We start from the raw sequence: 26,776 nt of genomic DNA on the forward strand, positions 1-26,776 counted from the left end.
CCTAATAACTGTCAGGAACATTCAAGCTTCTTTGGATGAAAGCATTTTCCAACACTAACAAAGAAAAAACATTCGTAAAAAAGATATTGACCTCAAGCTGTTCTTTTTTCTGACCTCACATAAACATCTTTTTTTTTTTTTTTTCAACAACATAGCTTTGTTTTCCCCTTTTGCTTTTTGTGTTTTAAGGAAGTACCACCAAAACCTATCCAAAATCTCTTTGGCTCTTTTGCTGATGACAGTGCTAATGTATTGGCTGAATCCTTTCTAAACTTGAAATCGGGTACCATTTCCACCTGGGAAATAGGTTCCACCTGCATCTTTATCACCTCTTTCCATGATGGTGGCCTCTTCCATGACATTTAATTTGGGAGTAAACATTTAAATTGCCCCAACCCATTTTTAGGTTTCAATCTGCCCTTGCTTTGGAAGTGTGCTTCACCTATTCAGGTATGTTTCCTGTTCCCCAGCTCTGAGAAGACAGAGTTAGTACTTCCCAGGGAAGTTTGGACCCTCAATCCAAAGCAAGACTGATGTCATTTCATGAGAAGCCATAGTTAACACAGTGATAAGCCTCATATTTGAGGAGCCAGGGAGAAATAATGGGATTCATTTTTAATTCATACTAATTGTAGGCAAGAGCCTAGACCTTCTAAAGTGGCTTTGTAGTCAAGGGTTACTGCAGGGCACCACAGAACTTCCAACAACTGCTCCCACTGCTTTGCTTGTGAGGACATGGCAGCGCCGAGGGAATGATGGCTCTTGCCAGCTTTTCTCTGAAGTTTGGCCTTTGGCTCCGAAGCATGAGGTTAATTTCAGCTACGCTGTTAGCTTTCCTTCTGAGAGCAGTTCATTTTAATAGCAACCTGCCTGTATCTTGAAAAGCATCCAAAAGCAGCAAGAAAGGGTTGGCCAGGAATCTAAATCAGTAAATTAGCTATCAGCGGCCTAGCAGTCGACAGAATACTTTGCAGTCAGTCTCATTAATCTTTTTTTTTTGCCCCTCTTCCCCCATATTTATTACATTCTAAATCATAAGAAAATATGCCTATTGCTGCAGATGGTTGAGGAGAATTTTTTTTTTTTACGTTTCTTGGTTCAGACATTGCCAAGCTGGTTAATAGTCTCCTTGCAGTTTCCCCTAAGAAAGCATATATTTTAAACATTCCTGTGGTGAAGGAAACACACACACACACACACACACACACACACACACACACACACACACACACGACAATCACACAGTGAGTCCTCAGATACTCATAAGGCAGATCATAGTGATCAAGGTTTTGCCACCCTGTCCTCATCCATCCTTTCTTCTCTTTCCCATCTTCTTCCGTTTTTGAGACTTCAGCTACTTTTAAAGAGAAAAGAGGAGATGCGCTGCTTGAGGGCAGGGGAAGCTACCACTTGCTGCAGGCACGTGTGCTCTGGCTGCTGGCAGGGAGAAGTCCTGCCTTCTACAGGGTGCATTGTTCTTGCAGACACACGTAGCGCTCAGGTCTGGGTGGCTATTGATTCTTCCTCTTAGCCCAGTGCTTCCCCAGAGCCGAGATTTACTTATTCATAAAGCTGAGATGATGTCGGACAGGAGTTACAGGAGTGTAGATCCGAAGTGCAGCCTCAATAGGAAGAGCTTTTAGGAGATTCAAGACTCAATATGCCAATGCAGAGGGAACCACCCCGCTCCAGAGTGGCACGCCACTGTTCTTCCGTGTGTGAGAGGAAAAGAGCAGCACAGGGTTGACTTCATTCCTCTGTTCCCAAGAGCCAGCAGAGGCAACGCCAGCCATGCTCCTTCGTTGACACTAGGTCTATCAGCTCACATGCAATGGCCCTGTTACCTGTTTCATGTAAGTCTGTCTCAGTGCAGGGCCTTCAGGGGCTTTGCTGTGCTCGAGGGTAGTCAGCATGAATGTGTTCGTTTTTTATATACTCTCAGGTATTGGTCGGCTTGTTAAAATCTAAAGTGGTTCTCCGTGTGTCTAAACCATGTAAGTCATGTGGTTGTTTGAATGAGATGCCTCTCATATTCTCAGGCACTTGACTGTGTGGTCTCCAGGCGATGGCACTGTTTGGGGTGGTTAGCACGTGTGGCCTTGCACCGTTTCAAGCTTGCTCTCCCAGCTTTCCATCCATGGTTTGAGATGTGAGCCCTCAGCTCCTGCTGCAGCCAGCAAGCCTACCACTTACTCCCGCGCTCCCTTCATGGATGGCGACTGACTCCTAGCCCTCCTGAACCTTCCCTTCTCTAAGCCCAGAATAAACCCTTCTTCTGTAGGTTGCCTTGATTATGGAGTTTTGTCAGCAATAGAAATGTAACTAAGGCAATAATGCTAAAAGTTTTTTACCTTTTGTTGATAAATGTATTTATCAAATAAAAATTTGCTATTTGGCTTTTAAATTTATTTTTAAGAACTACATGTCAAATTTTCACTGTGTCCTGAACTAGTTGTTTTTCTATTGGCTGAAAAATGTGTTCAGTGGCTAGAATATCATGACATAGCATTCCGGACAGTAGTTTTCCATGAGCTCTTTTATCTTCACAGAGTAGAGATGGGTAGGCAGTCAGATGATATAAACACTGGCCTTATCTGCTGCTGGCCCTGTGTGACACAAGGCAGCAAGTTCCTGCATTCTCTGGGACTAAGGCTCATGTTTGTTCTATAGTTTGGTATTGCTGGGTTAAGAACAGCAAGTGTCAGTGTGAAACTGGCAAACACACAGCTGATTTCCATAGGCTTCCCTGTATCTATCTCTTCTTTCTTCTTTGAAGTAACGCACTGACTTTTTTAAGAGGTAATTATTGAGATAAAAGGGTAGATAAATGGATGAGAATTCTTCTCTCATGAAGGCTTATTCCAGTTTTAACAATCGTTGACTTTCTATTAAAAGAAAGAGTTTTCAGGTGGAACTCAGCTGCCAGCAGCCCCAGCAACCTTAGAAACAGCACCAGGAAGACATACTGGGGGTTTGGAAGCGGGGAACCTCACACCCTGAGAGCAACCAGGTGTCCTGCTGGGCCTAGAGCCCCAGCCCTTTGCCTGAGGGTTAGGTGAAGCCTGAGTTACTGTTCCTTTGGATCTCGGTTCATGCGAGTAGCTGTGCTCTACCTGTCACATTGGCTTTTTCATGCCTCAGCCCTGGACACTGAGCTTGGACACAAGTAGCCTGTGAGTATTCTAGAGTTGCTCGCCTTGAGCTCCAAGTGCACTGCTATCTAGTGTATGCATGGACATGTCACCGGGCGAACAAGGGAAGATTCTCACGGCAGATTTCAGAGGTCTCTGGCTGATTTGACTGCCACAGTGAGAAGGCACTCCAGGGGTAACCCATGGAAAGACCAAAGGAAAGCTGTTAGGAGTCTCACCATTGTGTTGAGGATTGGTTGCTGTTTCCTACAGCACTGAGCTTTAGCTAAGTGTAATATTCGTCAACAGAATTATATTATTTAATTCTGGTCATTTGCTCTTTTTAAAATTAGTTTAATCCTAAACTTCTCTAGGGAGTAAACTAGGAGGTTATTCTCCTCAGCCCTGGGCTTGCCTCTGTTAGCAGGCTCCTTCACTCCTCGGGCCTGTTTCACCCCACAGATCACCCCACAGATCAACAGTAGAATGGCATGTGTCACATCAAAATGGCCATCACACCCAAATTTCTAACCTCATATGATGTTGAACTCTTTATTGTTGGGATGAAGTGTGGTTTCTGGTACTTTCGATGCATCACTTCAGTGTAGAAGAGCCTTTCCTTTTCTGTGTGCCTCAGTGACCTCTGCAGGCACCACCAACAACAACCAAAAAAAAAGGTTATTCTGATGTTCTGTTGTGCCCAGTGGTTCCTCTGCAGCCAGTGCAGGGGTGGACGGAGCAACGCCTACCCAATTCCATAAGCATGGAAGCCTCATAAGGATGGGTCTGTATTTGTAAGACCCTCTCTCCTTTGAGCCTTCTCCGCCTTCATCTGACTAAACTTAGAGGAGATTTTCACCCCTAAGAGTTAGATCCCAGGATAGCGGCACAGTGTTTAGATGGAGAATGACTGGAGCTCAAGCCAGACCATGGACAACCCAAGGAGAGACCTGTCCAGATCTGGGAATTTTTCATAAAGGTTTTATCTCTCCCCCCTTTTGTGTTTGCTTTCTCTTCCTGGTCCCACCTCTCCCAGGCAACCAGGCAGCCTTCTCTGGATGTCCTTTAAACTAATGTTTCCACTTCATCTTTGTAAAGCTACCTCCCCCTAGTGAAGCAGAGCTCCCTATTTGCTCTCGGTGTCTTGGGGTTCAGCAAGGGTGCTCTCAGAAGCTTCTGTGAACTGAGAGCTTAGCGAGCAGGAATGTCTGGTGAGCAGGAGTAACAGCTGCTCCTCCCACTGTGGGCAGCTCAAGCTGATTCCCATGATCCTGTTCTCATGGCACAGACCTTCTCTGATGAGCCTACCTATCCCTTTGGGAGTAAAGCTGTCCCAGATCCCCTTATTGATGTACAAAAGGGGAGACAATGGGCTCCTATGGGCCTGAGTCTACTAGTGTAGAAGAAACCACACAGCCTGACCTCCAGGAGAGATGACCCAGCTCCCAATACATTTTATTGATTGGGCCACCTTCTCAGCCCCCACCTTGGCCTTCAAAGCCACACAAATGTGTTGGGGGAGGCCTGATTGCCAGGTGTGGCTCTGCTTTGGGGGCAGTAGGCTAGAATTGATGACAGCTTTAGACTATCTTCTGAAGAAAGATGTGCACAAAGGAGGTTTTACATAAAATTTCAGGTGCCTTTCGGATCTTCCTGGGCCTAGCCACTTACATAGGACCCATTCTATTCAGGTCCCATTTATATAGGATCCTGACTTACATCTTCCAGCCGGGGGCTACACTTACTTTCTACGCTGAAAAATCTTGATGTTGCAACCTCTGAGGTTAGTATAGCATTCAATAGAGACCTTGATTGTATACCACACTGCCATGCTTTCAGTCAGACAGAAACATCTATCAAGCCCTCCTACCATGATCCTGACAATCACAAAGTGAATAGCTATATAATTTTGTGGAATACTCATGAATATAGGCTGATTTTTAAACATACTATTTGCCCCTTAAAAAACATTGCAGTTTCTTGAGCTGTGATGTCCTTGGTGTCTTGAGATATAAATACGTAATCCATTTTCTGAGCAGAGTTAATTCATGCCAGCATTCGGAATCTTTTAGAAAAATTAAAACCTGGCTTTAACTCCGTTTAACAGTAATTGATGGGTTTAAACATCAATTTAATCTCATGTTTAAATGTTTAAAGGTATGTTTCATGTGATTGTTAAACTTCAAAAAATATTTGGGAAATTGGCAACGCCGGTGAGATCCTTACTTTTACTTACAACTTTAATCCTTTATTTCTTTCTTTCTTTGTAGTTAATGGTTCTCTTGTGTACTAGACCTTGTTATTCTACAAGGAAACCAAAACAGTAGAAATGGTTCCAGTCCCACCGATCAAGTGACCCCTTCTCTCACTGAAGGAGCGGTGAGAGTGAATATTGTCAGTAGTAAGTACAGAGAAAGAAATATATGAGAAATGAGGCTGGGGGAGCCAGAAAGAACTTGAAAAGCTCTGCAGAAGAGGAATGGGTCAGGCTGGACCTGAGTGGATTAACAGTAGTTGCTTAACAACAACAATGAAACCATCATTGTAGAACCCCTCTTCTGTTCTTTTTATTTTCCTAATTCTGCCATGTCTGGATGCTTGTTAAAACATAACTTTCTTAGCACAGTGCCCAAGCTTAGCTAGAACAGACAGTAAAAATGAGCATGAAGCCAGCAAGCATATAGAGAGCCACTGCTGCCTTCTGTCCTTACTCCTTGAGGGGAAAAGCAGCCGAGAAGAAATCAGTGGAGTTGGTCTGAACCCTTTTAAAGCTCTGTTACGAACCCAGTGGGGAGAGTGTCTTGGACAAGATTGACCTTGTCTTGGTCCTCTTCTCCAGATGCTATGACAGTGGCACTCAGTGTCCTTTCTGCACACAGCAGTGAAAGGTTCCTCGCTCTCACCCAGCACTCATGTGACCTTTGGGGTGTGAGTGTGGTCACTGGCGAGGGGCTTTAGAACCAACTGGTCAGGCTGTGCTGCTTCTCCACCACCAACTAGCTGTATCATCTGACCATGCTTCTTAGCACTCTGCCTCTGCATCCTAGTTCATAAGAGGAAGAGATGCTAGCAGCACCTAATTCTGAAGCTTGCTGTTAATCTTAATACATTCTTTGGCCTACTCTTAGCTGTAATCATCATTATTTGAAGTCAAAGCAATTGAGCTCAGAGGTTAATTAGCTTGCCCCATTTCACACACAGTACGACCCAGAGCGTGGGGCTTTCAGTGAGTCTTGCTGTAAACCGTGTACACAGGAGACGTCCATATTAACTGAGTAGAATTTCAGAACTGCATTTTCAGATCCCATCACAGACAAAGCTGTTTTACATATGTTCTCTGTAGGGGATCCTATCCATTCCCAGATATTTTATTTGTCATGTGACTCAAGGTTGTCAGTAATACATTTTAGACTTGTTATCTGTAAATAAATTCTTATTGGAACAGCAGTGTCCTCTTCTGTCAGCTGTTTTGACGACAACCCTTGTGCTGCAGTGGCCGAGTTGGAGTTGTGAGGGAATGGGTGGCCTCTAACGCCTGAAATGTTTATGCCATAGCATTTTACAGAAAATCGATGTGTTTCCTGGTCTCGCTGAGTGTTTTAATCTCTCCCCTGAGATTCTGCTCCTTAAATTTTAGCTACCCATCCCATTCCTCTACCTCCATACCCCGTGTCCCGCTTAAAGTTGACATCTACTGAATGACTTGTGTTCATTTTCCACCGGAAAGCAGTTCCTCCTGCGTTTGCTATCCCTGTCAAGGACACGACCGTATGTCAGCAAGCCACCTTTCTTTTCCCTACTTGTGACCAATCTGTTAGGAGTACCTGTCTGTTGGTTATCCTAAATGCATAATCTGCTTGAGGACATTGCCTGGACTTTTACTGAGCCAGTGCTTTCAGTTCCGGTGTGCTCAGACCACAGCCCAGAAATTACTCTCCAAAAGGCATACCAGATACTAGCTATTGGTACATCTCTGCCACGGGAGATAAGTCCATTGAGGAGTTATAGACATGGTTTCTCAAGTAAGAATTTGGAAATAGTAGAAGGTCAGATTATTTGTAACTCTTTAGTTTCTTTACTTGAACATATTGGGAAAACATGGCTATCCGGTTGATCAAGCTTATACCTTATAACCATTTTGTTAAATGCCTTGTAATGGAATCAGCCAAGGCCTTCTTGGCTGAAGATAAATAGTTAAAACCCTTAACGTGACACTATTATCTGTCTCATTCCTCCAAAGGGCATAGTCAGATAATAAATGCATTTTGATCCTCATCAGTATTACTTGAATATTATTGTAAAGCTCATGATATTATTAGCTCTGCTTACTCTTTTATGAATTTGAATTATTCTCTGATAACTGGTAAAGAGCACAGAGGAATGGCATACAAGTAATCTTGAAACACAAAAGGATTAGTGGGTAATTAATATCCACTCAGTGCCTTAGCAGCTTTGATCTTGGTGTTTGTTTTATCCAGCAAATATTTTCATAGTGCCTTAATTTCAGTCTCTATTTGAAACTTAGGCAGGAGTTGGCTTTGTTTCCTGAGAACAGGAGAGATGTTGACAGCACTCACATGCAGATCTGAGACTATAAATTAATTCTCATTCTTCCAGCAAAGACATTAATCTTTGTGTAACACGAAATAATCTCAAGAATAACAGGTTCATGTGCCGAACAATGATCTTAAAGATTAATATTTTCCTATGGTTAGGGATAACATAATATAGCTATAAACTTCCCCAAATATTCCTTGAAGTTTTAATTATCTGTAGACTTTCATAGATATATTTTGATCAGACATGTAAAGAAAAAGCGTAGCTCAATTACTGTCAAATTAAGGATGATTTTATATCTAACACAGGGAAAGATGCCGCCCACCATCAGGCTTAAGAACTGCTGAGATGCTTAAAGGAAATAGCAAGTGTTTGCGGATAACGCAGAGATTCAATGGCCTTTTCTCAGCTGCTTCCCGTAGTGGTAGCAGCTGCTGCTGTCTGTCACTGTGTCGCTATTTGTAAGCCGGTGACCCTGGAGGGCCTCCCATCTAAGCTGCCAGGTGGCACGCTGAAACTTACCACCAGATCACACAGTCAGGTTTGTGTCTTTTAGGAAATAGGAGCTTGCAGATCCATAGTACCATCCAGTGGTCTTCTAGAAAATGTTTGTTTATTTATTTCTCTTTACAGTACTGCCAGCTGAGCTTAAAGACCTCAAACATACTAGGCAAGTACTCTACCACTGAGCTACACCCCAGCCATTGGCTGGGAGGAGGTGTTTTGTTTGAGACATGGTTTATATATGTAGTCCTGGATGCCCTGGAACTTGCTGTGTATCAGAAAGCAGAGTGAGCAAGCCATGGGGAGCAGGTAAATAAGCAGCAGCCTTTTATAGTCTCTGCTTCAGTTCCTGCCTCCGGGTTCCTGCCTTGAGTTCCTGCCCTGACTTTCTGATGAGCTGCAACAGAAGAAGTATAAGCCAAACGAACCCTTTCCTCTCCAAGCTGCTTTCTGTCAGGGCATTTTGTCACAGCAACAGAAAACAAATGAGGACAGCATCGTAATGAAAAATATCCTGTAACAATATGAACTAGCTGACAGAAACTTGACCGGCATTTCTGAAAAAGGTCCAAGGTAATGTTAGACGTCAGAAGAGCTCAGTGTCCACTGTTCCTCTGTTGTCTGTAGACCTTTATAACTCTACAGAATGCTAGGACCTACCTCCAGATAGACCACACTTGCTTATCTGTCTAATGAGAAAAGGGCCCGGGGCACCTAATGGCAGACTTGAGAACTTCTGAAGGAAAATGCTCTCTTTAATTGCACACTTCTCGGTTTTGTTTTAAAGGTTTTTTTTTTTTTTTCTATTTGTTGTCAAAATATTATGTATGTAAATAAGCTAACGACTGTGGGAGTCTTGAGCAGAAGATTTAGAGTTCTAATTAAGCCAACAACACAAATGTGCAGTGGATGCGGCCTCTGTAGGAATTTAAGTGCTGGTGTGGGGTTTGGTGTCCTCACAGAGCCTGAGTGCTTTGCTTTGCAGAGGACAGCAGGCCGTGATTTCTGTAAACTAGACTCTCCGAGGGCTCACTTTTCTCTCTCCTCTTATGTATCTAACAGGGAGTCCACGGTCGTAAATGCTCTTTTCTCTAGTACTCACGAAGGACAAGGTCACCCCAGCCTATCAGCAGGGGTGGAAGGAATTTGATGTTGGAGTCAGCTGGCTGACTCACTCAGACACCTCCATCTGTCTTTCCCTTGGTCCACGGGTTTCTCAGTATGATGCCTCCTTTCCTGTTGTTTCCTTCCCACCTGCAGGGGAAGCCTGCCTTTCGTCCACTATATTTACTATATTGTAAATGACCTATGGACAAAGGCAGATGAAAGGCGGTTTGGAAGACTGGTAAATTGGTACGCACTGTCAAGAAGTGGAGGCTGAAGGAGTTCTATGCCATCCTGGACTGTGGGTGCTTTTCCTTTCCTTTGGCTTCACGACTTAAGCATTGATTCTTTCTCTGTGGTTTGGCATTTAGTGATGGCTGCACTTGTGAAAGAGTGACCTCAAATTAAAATTGTGGCCTGAGAACCACAGAGCCGTGCTGGGCCCTTAGACTCCTGTGACTGTAGATCCTTAAAGCTTACAACTTAATTTCAAAGAGCATCTTGTCATCCAATTTCATAGCTCTGCCTACAGATGTTTAAACCTAAGTTCGTTTCATCAGATAAATTATGACGTTTGGGGACATGAAGTCGACTAATTTCTGTGATTAAATTCTCATCCATTTGCTCGAAGATTAAATGCTATATTGCAAAATGCCAAAACTGAAACACCATCATTCTGTTTTGAGCGTGGAGGAGGGAGAATGAGCCATGTGCTTAAGTTTTAAAGTAAATGATTGAGCATCATTAACTGTAAGGCAGCTTTCCTTAGGTTTTTTTGGGGGGGGGTATTTATAGGTCTATTGCTTATACACAAATGAAATTAGAAGTGTATAGAGGCTGCCTATAAATTAGAAGTGTATAGAGGTGCATGTTGATGGTTTGTCCTATGCTAAATGGGGTCAGTGACATCAAAAGAGGAGAGCAGTGATCCCGAGTTCCAACATGGAGTTTGTTACAGAGCAGGTTCCCAGCAGCTGCCTGCCAATCTCCAGAGAGTAATTAGCTGCTGAAAGTTGTCTCTTCACCAGGCGTCAGAGCACTATTGAACCCCTGAGCCTCAGTTTACCTATTTGTACACAAGTGTATGACATTGTTTGTTTTGTCATTTTAAAGCATTGGAAGAATCAAGGGAATGCTTGTCTATCTCTTAGCACTGGGCGATGCTGACTCTGGGACTCCCCCCCCCAGTGCTGTTTCCATGTGGTGTTTACTGCATGGTGGTGCCATGTTACTGACTCCAGCCGCCACTCAACAAATGCACAGTTCAGTTGAGGAGCTAGTGTTATGCTAAAGTTGAGGAAACTGGTTTATTTGACTTACAAACAGCAGTTACACATAGTTATAATTCCCTTTTGTTTTTTCATGGGCAATTGTCCAAAATCATATACACTGAGATGACTTAATCATTTTTCTCTGTATATTAAAAGCTTTTATGTATACATGAATGACTATAAAAATTATTATGAAGGTCTAAGAAGTAGATAAATGAAAACTTGGCATTTAATGGATCTCTATCACTCCACAGAATATTAGATTAGGACATGTGTCACATAAAAGTCACTCTTAGATATGCTGTCTATTTAAAGGTGGGGTTTTCCTGAAACGAAGTCTTGCAGGTTTTGATGAAGAAAATCAATCAGCATGTGTCTTATCTTTCATTCTCTCCTCTGGCTCAGTGTGCAATTACATTTACTGCACAGGATGACAGTGTGGCATGTATTAATTTCATACTCCCCCTACCCATATGAATTTTCTAGTCAACCGACTGAAAAGTAACACCAGAAATGTACAAATGAAGTCATATCCATATCCATTAGCCCAAGCCACAAGTATTTCAGTTCTGTTTTGTTTTATTTTCAGTCCCTTTTGTATATCTTTGGCTGGTATGTTACTGCTTGAACCTGTGAGTTTACTTTCATATAGCCAGGAAGTGCTGCGCTGCAGAGACTGCCAACCTACAACCCAACGCAATATCCAAGCAAGCTGTCTAGTCAGGGTATGCATTCATATACAGCGGGATAATCGTGGAGTCTTGGTTAAAACGATGATAAAGACAAGCCTAGGACTTTTTCCTCAGCTCTGAGAAACATTAAGACATGGAATAAAGTCACTGGCAGATGAGGGTCGAACATTACCCATTAGCAGCACAGAACAGGATGGAGGCCAAGTTTTATTTGTTCTACTATGGAACCCCAGCCTGCAGCACAGGCCACAGCCGCTTGCACGGGCTTCCTGCTGATCCCAGAAGAGCAACTCCGATCACAGCCTAAAGAATAGAAAAGAGCTTGTTCCCAGAGTGCAGCCCCAGTCCGGAAAAAAAGAAGCACCCCCCCCCCCGAGTAATTCCTTGGAGCACTCACTTCCCCTCCCATAGATAGACTTAATGCAAATATGAATTTATGAGCTTGAGATATTGGGGGGGCAGAATAATTCATTCCCTTTACAGAACATGTAATCTAACATTTCATCTAATGTAACATTTCATGTCACATGAAACTATATGGAACTTAAACACAGGAAAAGAGTGGACCTTACCAAGAGTGATAGGGACACGTTTGATGAGAAACATTCCAGGCCAGGTTGTAATGGCAGGGATATTTGCAGGGGAGTGACTGTCAGAAGAAGCCAACAGCGGTGGCGGATGTGAGAGCTGGGGACTGCCTCCTCACCCAGAGCTGTCAGTTCTAGTACAAATGAGGATCTCTTTGGGAAAGTCTTGTTGCTGTTGCATTATTGTATGCTAGCATGTTGATCTCTGAGAAGGTCTTTGTATATTTGCATATATCCCTCTGTAATTTATGTTGGCTAGTGACATATAGACAGAAGATTGGATTTGGTGACTAATCATGAGATTTCAATAGCACACGGCCCATGATTTTTGGAGTGTATGATCATTATAAGGACATGTTGCAGAGAGATTATTTACACCCTCTCCCTGATAAAAATGTTTGTGGTTCTGTTAGAAGAGAGAGTTAGCTATGAGCTAGTCATCAAAACTACAGTTTGTGGTAGACATTGGTCCAGGCAAACTGAATGGCATGTTTGGGTGACTTAGGGTAAAGTTTAGATACATTCCCAAGGCAAGTACCTACTGATGTTAAAGGTACTGCTTTTGATAAGCTAGGGTCAGATGGACGGGGAGGAGGTCCTCCCTTATCAGTGGGCTGTGGGAGGGGCATGGGAGGAAAAGAAGGAAGGGTAGGATTGGGAGGGAATGAGGGAAGGGATACAAAATGAATAAATTGTAATTAATAAAAAAATTAAATTTTTAAAAGGTACTGCTTTTGTTTAAGTGAGGGTCACATTGCATTTGCTCAAGATTGAGTCCTTTGGCAAGGAACTTCAAAGAGAGATAATGGTCACTCATGAGATAACCTATAGATTTTGTCATTCCTCCCAGTGACTCATACCCAAAGACATCACCAAAAGCAACAAAATGAAAGTAGTTTTTAACACTGTGAGACTGTAAGATAGGTCCATCTGGCACAAAGTCATAGTTAATCCTTTGCCGAATGCTTCAGTATAGGCTGCTGTGTCTGTTAGTGATGTGAAGGCAAGGCTGATAAGAAAGTTGTGGGGTCTAGAGTAAGCAAAGTATATTAGCCACCAGCTCCTTCCCTGAAACTCTCACTGGGAAGATGTGACCAGCAGTCACATGGTATACGGTAAATACAGGATACTTAATGGATAAGGGCCATGTTGTCTGTTCTAGATCTGCATTGCCTTATTTGTTTGGAAGACTTCTTGCACAGTTCTGTATCTGTATCTTGGGACCCTGACAAATGTGACTGTCTTGGCTTTGTCCAGAGATCATGAGACTCGTTATATATAGAACTGACAAGGTCTCTACTGTCTAGGTTGTGGGGATTCCATTCTTGGCTCTCTTTGCCCAAATGGGTTTCTTAATTCTTTGCTTTATTATGTCTGGCTGAATCCACAGTCCCCATAATGATGGAGAAAGAAGAGAGGATGGGGATACTGCAAACAAAGGAAACACATGTTGTCTAGTTTCTCTGCTCTACCTGGCCAACAGGGTGAGTGGGCCTGACATGTCAGCTTTTCTTTAGGAGGCTACAAACATTACAAGCTGTGGTAATTTTGGGTTTTTTGTTTTGTTTTGTTTTGTTTTTTACTATGAGAGGTCTATTTTATTTGCCCATGTGCATATATGCTTATGAAAATATTGACTTGTTTTGACAGCAGTTTTGTGAACTGGGATGAATTAAACCATTTGTGCCAGATGGCTTTATATCAGCTTGATGCAAGCTAAAGTCATCTGAGGGGAGGGAAGCTCGAAGCTCAATTAAGAAAATGTAGTTTATTTTCTTGATTAGTGATTGATGGGGAGGGCCCAGTACCATCCCTGAGTTTGTGGCACTAGGTTCTAAAGAAGGCAGACTGAGCAAGTCAGTAAGCAGCACTCCTCTATGGCCTCTGCATCAGCTCCTGTCTCCAGGTTCCTGCCCTGTTTGAGCTCCTGTCCTAATTTCTTTTGATGGAGAGCAGTGATATAGAAATGTAAGCCCAATAAACCCTTTCCTCTCCCCTACTAGCTTTTGGTCACGGTATTTTATCACAGCAATAGAAACATTAAGACACCATTCTTTTTTTTTAATGGATTTTTTCTCATGTACTATATCCTGATTATAGTTCCTCCCAGTTCCTCCCCAACTGCCCTCCCCTCCATAGCTACTTCCTTTCTTAGTCTAATTTAAAAAGAGCAGGCCTCTAAGAGATAACAACCAAACATGACAAAATAAAATGATAAGATGAAGCAAAAACTTTCATACTTAAGCTGGACATAGCAATGCAGGAAAAATCCCAAGAGCTGTCAAGAGTTAGGAGTCATAGTTAGGAACTCCATAAGAAAACCAAGCTAGTCGCTATAATATATATGCAGAAGACCTGGTGTAGACCCATGTAAGCCCTGCGCTTGCTGCTTCAGTCTCTGTGAGCTCAGATGTGGCTTGCTTAGTTGATTCAGGAAGCCATGTTCTTCTGGTGTACTCCATCTCCTCTGAGACACCATTCTTTTTCAAAGAGCAGGTTATAGAGAGAGCATTCTCATGGCATATACTGCAGCCATTTCAGTCCATCACAGAGGCTATCAGTGTAGCCAGAGTCATGCAACCACTGCAGTCAAATTTAGAACTTTCTCATGAGCAGACAAGTACCCTTCATGCCTTTGCTGTCCCACCTCACCCACAAGTGAGTATCCTCTCCTCCCGCCTACTTTGAGCACCCTTTGATTACTTTCTTTCTCAATGGAACAGGCAAAGCAGCCCCTTCTAAACACTTACCTGTGATGGCTGGAGCTGTGAGAGGTTCGGTCTAATGAAAAAGACTAAAATTTGCATATGTGGCTGATTTAAAAAAATGTGTATCACTAAATGACACCAAGCCACAAATTCACTATGCAGGAAAATATTTTCCAGCCACTGCCAGTTGTTTATCTCAGCCATTTGTTCAACCTCTCTGCATAAATAAAATCTGCAATAAGTGGCTTGTAGATTTCCTATGTTTAGGCCTCCAGTATACTACTTAGCAAAAGCCCCTGGGGACTTTCTGCATGTCAAACTTGAAGGGGTAACTCCCCATTCTGAGAGGATACAGCACAGTCGGGTGGGAGTGGATATGCATGAACAAGTTGAGTACAAAATAAGCCAGTGCACACAGATGGGACAGTCACTTAACCCTGGAGCCATGTGGGCGTTGCTGTCAGAAGCAGCTCCCACCGAGGGAAGCACCAGAGACTGCTGAGGCATTCAGAAGGCTTAAAGAAGAGGAGAAGGAAATTTAGGTGAAGGGCCAGTGTGCTCAAACAAGGGAAGACGTGAAGACAGGACATAGCGTAGGCCATGGGATGTGAGCAGATGACTAAGCCAAGGGATGATGGGGAAAAAAGGGTACTGAGGGAGATCCTTTGGGCTGTAAATCAGGATCTAGAAAGTTCTGTATGGGGTACCCATAGTCCAGGCTTTACCTACCACATTTGTTTCTTGTGGCTGCTGTGGCAGAGCCAACAACCGAGTGGTCTAGAATAACACTTACCTTCCCATAGTTCCGGAGTCCACAAGTTTGCAGTCAAGGTGTCACAGACTCATGTTTCTCCTGTAAATTGTAGGGGAGGGATCTTTCTTTGCCCTTCCAGCTGCAGATAGCCTCAGATACTTCTTGGTTTGTGGCAGCAGAATTCCCATATCTGCTTCTATCATCATATAGCAGTCTCCTCGCATCATCTCCCCTCTGTGAAAACTGGTCTCTTGACCTTTCCTTCTGCCTGTCCGTCATCATATCCTTTTCTGTACGCATACCCAGCCATGCTTGATAAAAATCTTCCAGCCTGAAAATAGAAAGTTAAAAGGACCACACAGAAAAGCACATCCAGATCAGATAAGCAGCTCCAAATAAGGAGGAAAGAGACATTTTGCCAGAATCATCACGTGAAAAATTTCCTGCTCTGTTTATTCAGTTATCAAAAGTGTGAGCCAGGTACTGTTGGCAGCAGGAAGCCTAAAGCACAAGTGACAGCCTGCCTCCAGCATGAGCTGTTATAGGCCTAGTGCTTCACAGCTGGTGAACAGAACATGCATTCAGAAATGGTTTAGATATGAAGTGAGCTTCTCCCTGGAGGCTCATGTGAAGGTCGTGCCCTCAAATCAGCGGTGTTCGAAGGCAGGACTTCTGGGAAGTGACTGGCTCCTGAGGCTCTCTGGCTTCATCAGTAGTCTATTCATGGATTCATAACTTGGTGGCATTATTAGGACATGGTGAAATTTAGGAGGTGGGGACAACCTGTAGGAAGAAGGCCATGGGAAATACACCCTAGAAAGATACTTTGTCCTTGGCCTCATCCTGGCTCTCTCTGCTTCCTGGCCACCATGAGGCAAGCAACTTCCTCTCCCACAGACTGTCACTGCCCTATCGCTCTGCCTCTCCTCAGACCTGGAGCAATGGAGCCCACTAGCCACAGACATCTGAAAACAGACAGAAAATAAGCCCTTTATACTTTTAATCATCCTCCTTGGGTGCTTGTCACAGTGACAAAAAGTGACAAGTGCATGCTTTATTTCCATGTGGGCCTAGCACCAACCCATTGGAGGAATAGAACTCCATCTCCTAAAGGAAAGAAACAGCAAATCCCAAGTCTTGTCAACACCGCAGTTTCCATCTTTCACCGCCATCTTGATACTTCATGGTCTCAGCTGCACATCCTTGGTACTACACAGATTTTTTTTTCCTGCCTTGTACCTTTTATATTAACCCCCTAAAATCTTCTGTCAGCCGCCTTAGCTTTGAAGAATCACAGCGATTAGCAAGTGTTGTCACCTATGTTACTTCTTATGATGTGGACAGGTCATCTGAGTAACGGGCTTGATAAATAATGGGATAAAATACATCCTTTGAGTAGACCACCAATAAAAGTTCATAAACTAGTACTTGATTTCAATAGTAGTAATCACTTTTTTCATTCATGATGCTAAACTGGTGGGTGCTCCCATGCACAACAGAGAAAGTTCCAAAGGAATACAGTTTTGTTCCTAGCCAGACTTCAAGAAATTTGCTGGTGCTTACTCTAAAACTATTGTCCATAGATCTTCATAAGGAGTGGTTGTTGAAGGCTGGAGAGATGGCTGGCTGGGTAAAACATGAGGACCTGAGTTTGGATCCCCTGGAAAGGGCTGGTGGATGGCAGCACCGCAACCCCAGCACTGAGCACAGGGTACCAGGGGGAACCCGGGCAGATCCCAGAATGCGCTGGCCAGCTAGGCTAGCCTTTCTGTGAGCTCCAACTCCACAGAAAAAAACTCATCTCAAAAATTAGGGTGGAAAGCACAGGTAAGGAAGAAGTGAACATCAACCTCTGGCCCTTTTACATTCATATACATGTGAACACACTGGCGCACATGAACACAGGGACTCAACCACATACCATGCACAAATACACACACACACACACACACACACACACACACACACTGTACCTTCTGGAATCCTCAGGTGCACATTCAAGGTACCACATATTTTCCCTGTAACTCCAGGGCAGGGATCCCTATGCAGTCCCAGCCTCTTGATCTGAAGGAAGACCACAAGGAAAATAATCTAAATACACTGCATACAAACCATAGAACTGTTATACTGAAGGGTTCATTTTCCAGAAGTTTCAGTGTAATGTATACAGCAGTTACCTTCCCCCTCCTACCAATGTCATCACAGAGATGAACTGCGCCATTTGGAACAGGACAAATCGAGAGGCACAGCTTCCCCCTGACTGACACATTCCTTGCTATGTTCCCTCCAAGGACCCTGCTGCTAAGCCAGTGGGTTTGCTACTTGCAGCATTCCTTTCAAACCACATAAAAGGCCAGAATAAACGGCATATCAAGTCCCTGGTTGCTCCGGGTCTGAGGTTCATTTTGCTACAATGCACCTTTCTGATTTTTTTTTTTTACTGGTTTTATATAATTTTTCTTGCCTTTGCTACTTCTTAACTATAGGGCAGTTGCCATAGTAACACCTGTTGACGGCAGACCAAAAAGAAAACTCAATGCCATTTGCGGAAGGAAGCTGCTGCTGCGTTCTTGCCTTTTACTCGGACCAAGGGATGCTTTGATTCTTTCTAATCTTGTGTGTGACACCTGTGTTGGCCTATTTTTATTTTAAGCTATTTTATTGGGTTCTTATATATACTACTCTTCTCCACCCTTCCCCAACACCAGGTAGGAGAGATAGAAGGTTAGTGGGGAGAGGGAGCGTTGAGATCTTTTTAGACTGCTTCCTGCTGCACTGAGTTCCTGGGGGCAAGTCCCGTCTCAGTCTCATCAGAATATCTCCAGTTTCTTTTTGTTTCTCTTTTTTTCTTGACCAGTTGACAAACCAGCAACAGCAGCAGCAGGAGCAGGAACCAGCAGGAAGAACAGCCATGCGTCCTCTCCTGGGCTCTGGCCTTTTTATACCCTCTCTAGAGTCCTCAGAATTAATCTTCAAAGGGCAGAATCACGCCCCTGCCAGAGCACAAAAAGGCAGATGGTCAGCTGCTGTGGACAGTCTGAAGCAGCCCCATATCCCACACCTGGGATTAAAACAAAAGTGTGTATCCATAACATGACTGGAGTTCTAAGACACCAAAACTCCCAGTACACACCTGTTTTCTTCAAATGACCTATTCAGCTCTGTAGTCCACTTACTTATTGGGCTGATTTTAAATGTTTTTGTTTTGTTGTTATTGTTGTTGGGTTTTCATTTTTGTTTTTGTTTTTGAGGCATGATTTCTCTATGTAGCTTTGGCTGTCCCAGAGCTCACTCTGACAACCAGACTGACCTTCAACACACAGAGATTTGCCTACCTCTGCCTCTTGAGTGCTGGGTAGTCTAAAGCATGAACACTATGTGACTTTCCTGAAGCGAGACAGAAAATGAACTGAGAGGAGTCATAGATAGATAGATAGATAGATAGATAGATAGATAGATAGATAGATAGATAGATAAGTACTACCATGTGCAAGGCCTAAGTTGACTCCCCAATACCAAAATGAACAAACACTGATCTAACATGGCAGTCTTAATGCAGCATGTTCTAGTAAAGTAAAAGCATTTCTCAAATTCCAGCCAGCCAAAAGTCTTGTGGGATCCTTTTACAACCATCTCACAATTGTAATTATGGAATTTTCTCTTTCATTCTGCTGCATAATTTGTCCTGCAAGCTATTCCCGAAAATGGTTTGTAAAAGGGCAAGCTCCATCTTTGAAATGGCGTAATGGAAGATGAGACCCTGCCTGCTGCTTCTGTGTGCCTTTGAATCTCTATAATTAAGGGACAGCAGTAACTAGGTGGCTGTGTCGGGCTTGTGATAAGATCTGTAATGGCCTCAGCATCACCCGCCTTGCCCTCTCTGCCTCAAATGCAGGGCGAGGTGGCAGCAAATGTGGCTCTTTCTCCACGCGTTGCTCCTGATGGTTTCCCAGGGCTTCCATAACAAAGTGGCACAGAATGTGTGGCTCGCAGGACAGCAATAGCCCATGTCACCTCTCAGTGCTAGGGCTGAGGTCCAGGCGTCAGCAAGTCATGCTGCTGCAGGGGCTGCAAGCACGTGTGCATGTGTCTGCTCTCCCTTGTGTCTGACTGGGTCGCTTAGAGCACACACACCCACAGGTACCCAAATCTGCAGATGCTTATCCCTTATACAAAATGGCGTGGTATTTGAATAAAACTTTGCACATCCTCCAGGACCCTTTAAATCTCCTCTGGATAGAACACCTGTGGACCATGAGTGCTCTGTGGTTTACACTGTATTGTTCAGAGGGTAATAGCAAGGCCTGCTCAGTAACGATGCAGGTTTTGAATGTCCTGATATTTTGTTTTCATTCAACAGCTGGTTGAAACCATGCCATGCAGAGATTTGGAAAGAGAGAGCGGGACAGAGAGAGTCCGACAGACAGAGACAGAGAGAGATTAAATAATATATCCTGTCTTGATTGATCTTGGCTGTGCCAGCTCCTTCCCTGTGCTCGCTTCTGTATAATCAGTGTCTGATCAGATTGGGGCTCAAGCTTCTCAGAACTTACTCCGCTTCAGGAAGCTGTATTTACTGGAAAATGGGCTTTGTTTTATTTTGCCTGAAAAACTCAATCTGACTGGTCTAAGGAATTTTTTAAATTTTATCAATGTGTGTGTTACACATTTATAAAGATGGTGGCAGATACCTCGTCTATATGTGCATATATGGTGGTAAGGAATGTAGTTGCATTGTGGCCCATTTACAAAATGTCAGTCAGCCCCACCCCTGTGCGCACAGCCTTCTGGAACTGAGGCACTTTACAGACCAATTTTACCAGCATGTCAGCCGGACCCACACACACCGTCTCCTGTAACCCCACACCCAGGTAGCCCTGCCTAGGACCGTGAGGCCCAACCAATTCTGTGACTCCACAAGAACAGGCAGCATGGCCCCTGCTCTCCCAGGATGACTTGGGCTGGAAGTTTGCATGTAGGTATTCATGAAGTTAACCGTCTCAAAGGTATGGGTGTACTGATTTCTAGCTCCTGACCTTCCACTTGGACCACTTGTACAATCATTCTTGCTTGCCTTCCCACATACCCACCCACACACTCTACTCACACCAGCCCTTGGGTGTAACAACAGAAAACAAAAATTGGAGAAGTTATTTCTTTTTTGAGATTTTGTTGTGTTGGTTGGTTGGTTGGTTGCCTTGAGTTGGGTGGGGTTGGTTCTTCGAGACAGGGTTTCCCTGTATAATTCTGGCTGTCGTGGAACTCTCTGAAGACCAGACAGAGTTCTGCCTACCTTGGCCTCCCAAGTGTTAGGATGAAAGGTGTGCAGCTCCACACCCAGCTGAGAAGTCATTTCTTATCAGGACACATCTTAGGGTCGACCTGGGGCTGTGAGAGACAAGTTTGCATTCTCAATGGCCTGTATGGAAGATGGCCAGTGAGACAAAATTAAGCCCAAGGTAGAAGCATGCAAGTGGCAGCAAAATCCTCAGTAGAAAAAGATGATTCTGTAATATACAGAGTAGGAGGGACTGGGAAGCAAGGGAATTTCTATTCGTAAAAAAGGTCATTAAACTAACAGGTGAATACATGAAAGAGCGTCTTTTCCATTGCTTTTGTTACTATGCCATGTATATTTGCACTATCTAAAAGAGTATTCTTTTAAGTTGGTGTTGGGGGCCTTACTATGTAGTCCATACTGGCCTTGAACTCTCCATCCTTTTGTCTCAGCCTCCAGTATGCTGGCATGTACCGCCATGTTCATCTTGAGAATATTCTTAAATATTTTTTTTTACTTCTACTTTATAAACTAGTATGAGCAGAATCATTTTACATACTTTCTGTTCTCTAAAGCAGCGTGTAGCCTTTGAAACTCGTGCTTTCCTGCTGGTGTCTGTGCCACAGGCTTTCTATTCAGATAGCGAAGAAATAAGCTGTAGAACTTCTCCCACCTGCTCCCATTTGCATATAATATATAATAACTCACATGTTGTAGCCTTGTCTGAAGACGGTTTTCCTGTTCTGTACTTTATCACTTTCATTATTTCTCTCCTAGTATTAAAACCGCCAGGGATTCATCTCCAAGCCACACTTATAACTCATGTTTACAGATAAGGTTCATATTGTGTCATTTTAAGCCTCTCTCTAAGTAACATGCTTATAAATAGAAAGCTCTTGATTATAAAATTCCAGTTGTTTATGACTCAACATTGGTATTAGATGGTTACCTGACTTTCCTGGTTTCTGAAGACTGTAGATAGTATGAGAATGTATATTTAAGCGTTCTTATCATCAACTCCCTGAAATTCAAGAAGGCATATTATTCTTGGAGAGATTATTTTATTAACTGAGCCTTTAAGAGGATTTTCAAAGGGGACTATTTTCCTAGTGCCATCTTTATAATCTTTTTGATTTAAAAAAAAAACTGACATGCCTAAGGCATCTTACCATCATGGTGGCTTCTGCAGTGCCTCTCCCAACTATTTTCTTGCCTCTTCCATTTCTCTGTTTGCAACAAGGAAAATAAAAGACAGAGATACCCCTCCTCTTCATGGACTGTCACTCTGCATACACCAGAGATTTCAGCTGTTTGAATGCAGGAAAAATGAAGCAGGATGATGTCCTGAAAGTAATTGCCAGGGAGGCTGAGCTTGTGGCCAGCAGGCTGGGGGAGGGGGAGAGAGAAACAGCTGGGAGAGCTGGTGAGGGCTGAGAGCAGAGTGGGAAGAGCTTAGCGAGGGTAATGCCAGCCAGAGCCTGCAACAGAATCCTGGAGCACAGGAGTGGGGCATTACTTTCTCCACACGGCACAGTCCTTGGCAGTCTGTTACTTTGTCTCTGTGGCTGCCACTGTGTTCTGAGCCACCAAACACAGCTAGGACTGTGTGTCACATGATCGCTGAGAAGGACTGAGTATTGAAACTTAATGGACAGAAATGTCTGTTCTTCTCGGGGGATCTCTATTTTATTGTTAATTTGTTAAACCCATGGCGGAATGTCAATGAACTAGCAGAAAATAGTATGCATTTGTTTATGGGGGTTTTTTTTTGTTTGGTTGGTTTTTGGTTTTTGGTGTTTTGTTGTTTTTTGTTTTTTGTTTTTTTTCCAAAAAAAATCTATCAAATTGCTGACATTTATCGTTGTGACAAATGGGGATGTGTATAATTATCTGGATTAATAGCTGATTTAGTAGGCATGTCCCAGAGGACCTGATTAATAAATTGCTATCTTCCTGGAGAAGGGCTCTTGGGATTTTATCTTAATCCTTAGTCAACATTAGGCCTCATCTGGGTGAAACTCCGTAACGCTGCTTTAGGCCATGAAAGATGACTATGTAACAAATGTCAGGTGGTGCAGGAATCAGGAACACCCTGACTTTTAATTCTGTGCCCCAAAGCTGAGCAGCAGAACCACCACATAAACGACCTAAGCAGCCTGCCCCACATTCAGTTGCAAAAGGCTCGGAAAGAGGTGGGGCTTGGCCACGTCAGATCAGAAGGAAATGCACATTTTGTTTTAGCTAGATGCTGTACTCGCAGGATGGTGTAGCTGATAAAAGCTCTGTGACCTCTGGCTTTCGGTATAAAAGTGATATGCTAGGCAACACCAGTCAGGGTCCTAACTACTCTTGACCAACCACATCTTCCCTCTTTCCTCACACACATATTGTCTTGGCTCCCCAAAACTGAAGTGGTAGTGACTAATACCTCAAGTTTTTAGGCTGCTTAAATGGGCCCCACTGGTGGAGTGTGCCACCAATCACGTCACCTGTTCCTCGTCCACAACGGAGGCTTGCTCAATACTGGTGGAATTTGTTTGTACAATTGTAATCACCCACGCTGAGATATTGCTGTGGCCTGACCACTGCGATGACTCTCACTGCCGGACCAAGCCTTTTTCAAAATCAGATCTCATACCACAGGTACCACACTCCCAAACATTGCATCTAAATGCACCCTTTCGATGGGCTTTAATATAGAGCAACACAAGCATCATTTGTGGAACATTTTCAGCACCCATTCGCCATCTGTTCTACCTCCTGTCTTCACCATCTCTAAGCATTCACTCCTTCTCTATACATCCAACTTTCTTTATTTAACCACTTTAGGACATTTCTTGTCAATGAGATCCAATAATATATAGAATCACCGGCTTCTTTGCCTTACCATGCATACCAAGAACATCCATGTTAAACCTATGTCAATATGACATTCCACTCTATATGTGACTAATACTCTGTACGTGTTTACCATTTCCGTTTCTGTTCACCAGATGCTGGACACGTGGGTTATTTCTGGTTTTGCTTCTCTTTGTATACACTTAGGAATATAACTGAGGTGAGGTGATACTTCTATGCTTTAACACTTTCGTCTTGTACTCCTAGCAGAGGGTCTGCAAGTTCGTATTTCTTCACATCCTGTTCGCACACGTGACTCTTTTCGTGGGAGGGGATGACGCAGCCTCTCATTGTGGTTTACACTTACATTCTGACCATCTGTGCACTTGATGCCCTTTTCTAGGTTCTTTTGTAGAAATGCCCATTAGGACTTTGCTCGCTTGGAACTTGGATACCTTATTAAGCTCTAAGAGGTTTTACACATTCTAGCTACACCGCCTTCATCCGGGGGTTTTGCACCTATTTCTCTTCTTTGGGATGTCATTTTTTATTATGTACAGTGTTTCCTAAAACGCGCATCTTTTTATTTTATATTTTATTGATTGCCTACTTGGCATCATATCAGTAGCTTCACTGGCCATATCTGATCCTGTGGAAACTTACCTGTGCTTTCTTTTTAAGTACTTTTTCATAGTTTTGCTATTTCCATTTATCATTTCAGCTAGCTTTAAATGGTGTGAGTTCAGGATTCACTTTCTTATTTTGTATATGGCTACGACCTGTCCCAGCAGTGGTTGCTAAAGTGACCGTTCTTTCTCTGTGGTCTTGGCACTTCTGATAAAGGGGGATTGACTGTGGAAGTAAGGGAATAAAATATATGGGTTTGCATGCATGGGTGGTGAATTTTACCCCATTTAAACGGTATCTCAGTCTGCCTTTGTGATACTACCAAACTATCTCAATGACTTTGTTTCCCTAGAATATTTTTTTAACTCATGCTCTAGCTATTTTGGCAATGAAAAGTTATGCACCACTTCAAACTGTTGAGTTTCTAAGTCAGGGTCTTTATTCACATCTAGCAATTGAAAATAAACATTGATTTTATTTGAATGCATTGTGATACTAGGGATTAAACCTAGAGCCTTGTGCTCTACCACAGACTGTATCCCCAGCCCTGAAATACTGTTGCCAATGTGCACTGACAGAATTTCATATTTAAAAATAAACAAATAAAACCTGACCTGAAGCTACTGGTCTTGGATAATTAAATCTTGCTCATCTTTCTGACTAATTCGAGAGTTTTCTGAGCTTGGGCATTGATGTAGAAAAGCCAAAAGGTTTCCGCTGGAACTTGCAGCTAAATGCATCTGAATGCAGGAGCGTGGGAGAAGTCTGATTGGAAAGCTGATGAAAGAGTGGAGCAATGTCTCTGGAACTCCCTCAGCCCAGGACTGTTTCAGCCAGTGAAGCCTTGTCCTCCTGCTCTGTGTGATTGGCAGAGAAAGACCCTGAGCTGGGTTAGAGGAAGACAACCCGTGATTGTGCGCCTTGCTCTGATAGTTTTAGATTTATTTTAGGAATAAGAAAATAACAATGTAGCTGAATGCATTGGCAAACAAAACTCGGCCTGTCCTCACTTGACAACTGGCAGGGAAAGAATAGTCGTATCTTAATATAACAGAAATAACGTGCTGGTTCTGCAGCAAAAGAAATCAGTACTCAGAAATTATGATATGTCCAAAAGAACAACAGTAAATATAAATCTGGATGGCTCATGTCACCATGGAATGCTAAGAAGAAGGAGGAGGAGGAGGAGGAGGAATTTATACCTCAGTCTGCTAAAATAATCGAGAGGTGAGAAGTTCTGGTCTTAGTCAACAGCTAGAATCCATCATCATATTCACTAGAATATGAATACGCTCAGTCCTTCCTGGCTCACTCCATTCCTCACCTCCCTCTGTCATGCCCCCTTCCCCCCCCCCAGCAGTGTCCTATGTAAAGTGAGTGTGCCAGGGGCTAGAGAGGCAGTGCTTTGTTAAGATCCTTGTTGCTTTCCCAGGGGACCCAAGTCTTGTGCCTCAAACATCCTATAACTCCAGCTCTGGAGGCCCTAATGCTTCCTCCGGCCTCCACTGGCACCCACACACGTGACACAGACTCGATACAGAAGAGATTTGTTTAAGGATGGGAACAGAACAGAGAGGAAAGCGAGGTGGGAGAAGGGCTGGGCCAATGGCAGAGGGTGGGAGCTGATGAATCAGGCAAGGTTGACGGTGTCTTCCCTGAGGTTGCCTCCATTTCTGGGAGTCCTCATTTCCATGGTGGGGTGATGATGGCATGGCATTAATGATCCTGATGGTCACACCACAGCACCACAGCTTCCTGTCCATGAGAAAGTGTCAGAATTGAGTCACAGCTCACCTTGCTAAAAAGCACGAATGTTCTTTTCATATGAATAAGGAGTTCTTATCCCAAATGTAGGTAACAGTTAACTCGATTTTAATTGTACTACAGTAACATACAGATTTATCTGTCACAAACTAGAAAGAGTTAGACATGTCTTTCTTGTAAATTGATCCATTTTTTATCAAGTATTTAAATGGCTGTTATTTCAGAGAAAACAAAGAAGATTTGTTATGTATCCAGTGCTGTCAGAGCTTCTGCCTGTTTAGAAGTTGAAAGTGTGTCCTCTTTGGAAAGGCATGCAAACCTCAGTGTCTGGTAAACAGGCCAGCGTTTTCACAGTAAGCTGGCGAGTGTCTGTCACAGCCTGTTCACACGCGTCCCCTGCCCCCCTGGCAGTCTTTCTTCCTTTCTCGTTACAGGCCAAGAAAGAAGAGAGCATCTCAGCGTAGCAGCCCTTGAACGGAATCTATCCCAGAACTTAGAAATACTTTCTTGGACAACCGTTTCTCCAAGGTAAATATTGCCGTTGTAGGAAGAAGAGCGCGCATAGTTAGCGTTTTCAGATGGCAGGGGGACAGCACAGAGGTCTGATTGTCTAGTCTTGTGCAGGCTAGGACTGGGTGAGTGAAAGGGGGGGAGAGAGAAGAAAGAAGGGCTGTGGCGTCTTCTCACAGCCTCACTAAATGTGTCACCAAGAGAATACCACCTCACCCTGGGAGATCATAGGACCGGTCAGCAAAGTGTGTGGGAAGAGGGAGGAAAGAGAGCTGTTGTGTTTAGACTGAAAATAGCATTCATTCCTTTATGATGACAGAGATGAGTGATTCTAATTGAAGGTCAAATAAAGTATATGGTCTATGTATGTCACACAGGGGGTCCTGGGCCATTATGCTTTGCACCAACTAAGACTTAACAAATAAGAAAAATTTAAAGAAATCTCTGTTCT

The 26,776-nt window shown here is 43.4% G+C and overlaps 1 protein-coding gene and 1 long non-coding RNA gene across 3 annotated transcripts in view; one reads left to right on the forward strand and one right to left on the reverse strand.

Annotated features, from left to right (window-relative positions):
* Pag1 (phosphoprotein membrane anchor with glycosphingolipid microdomains 1) overlaps positions 1-26,776 on the forward strand; it is a 133,929-nt gene that overhangs the window by 53,672 nt on the left and 53,481 nt on the right. Inside the window, exon 3 of one of the 2 annotated variants that reach the window (XM_021645645.2) lies at positions 26,250-26,343. The exons of the other annotated variant lie outside the window; for it this stretch is intronic. The gene's annotated coding sequence lies outside the window, so the exon portion shown is untranslated. The remainder of the gene's footprint in view (positions 1-26,249; positions 26,344-26,776) is intronic. 2 annotated transcript variants of the gene reach the window in all.
* LOC132654741 (uncharacterized) lies at positions 11,140-21,967 on the reverse strand. Its single transcript, XR_009592443.1, has 4 exons — positions 21,756-21,967; positions 17,282-17,372; positions 15,348-15,639; positions 11,140-11,562 (listed from the first exon to the last, which is right to left on the reverse strand). It is a non-coding gene; the product is annotated as an uncharacterized LOC132654741 (long non-coding RNA).

This window comes from Meriones unguiculatus, chromosome 6 (assembly GCF_030254825.1).
Source record: "Meriones unguiculatus strain TT.TT164.6M chromosome 6, Bangor_MerUng_6.1, whole genome shotgun sequence".
Lineage (NCBI taxonomy): Eukaryota > Metazoa > Chordata > Mammalia > Rodentia > Muridae > Meriones > Meriones unguiculatus.